Source organism: Penaeus monodon, chromosome 23 (assembly GCF_015228065.2).
Source record: "Penaeus monodon isolate SGIC_2016 chromosome 23, NSTDA_Pmon_1, whole genome shotgun sequence".
In the NCBI taxonomy this organism is placed as follows: Eukaryota; Metazoa; Arthropoda; class Malacostraca; order Decapoda; family Penaeidae; genus Penaeus; species Penaeus monodon.
In genome coordinates, this window is record NC_051408.1 from 39,803,311 (window position 1) to 39,803,593 (window position 283).

Consider the following 283-nt stretch of genomic DNA (forward strand, 5'->3'; position numbering starts at 1 on the left):
GTATGTATGTATGTAACTGGCATCAAGATGCATCTGACCAAGTAAAAATATTCAGCAGGAATGAGAATCGACGCTTCTCTTTCTGCTGCTTCTGCTGAGCAACAAAATGTGGCATTTGGTTCACTGGTATGTGAGATGAATGCTAGATTTGCATATTCCGGTGTATTATGCCCCCTCCCCCCAAAAAAAGTAATAATAATAATAAAATGTACTGCTTCTTTTTGGCCTACTTCTAATTTTTCTTTAGTGGATTTAAATAATGGGTATAATACTTTTTTGTTGA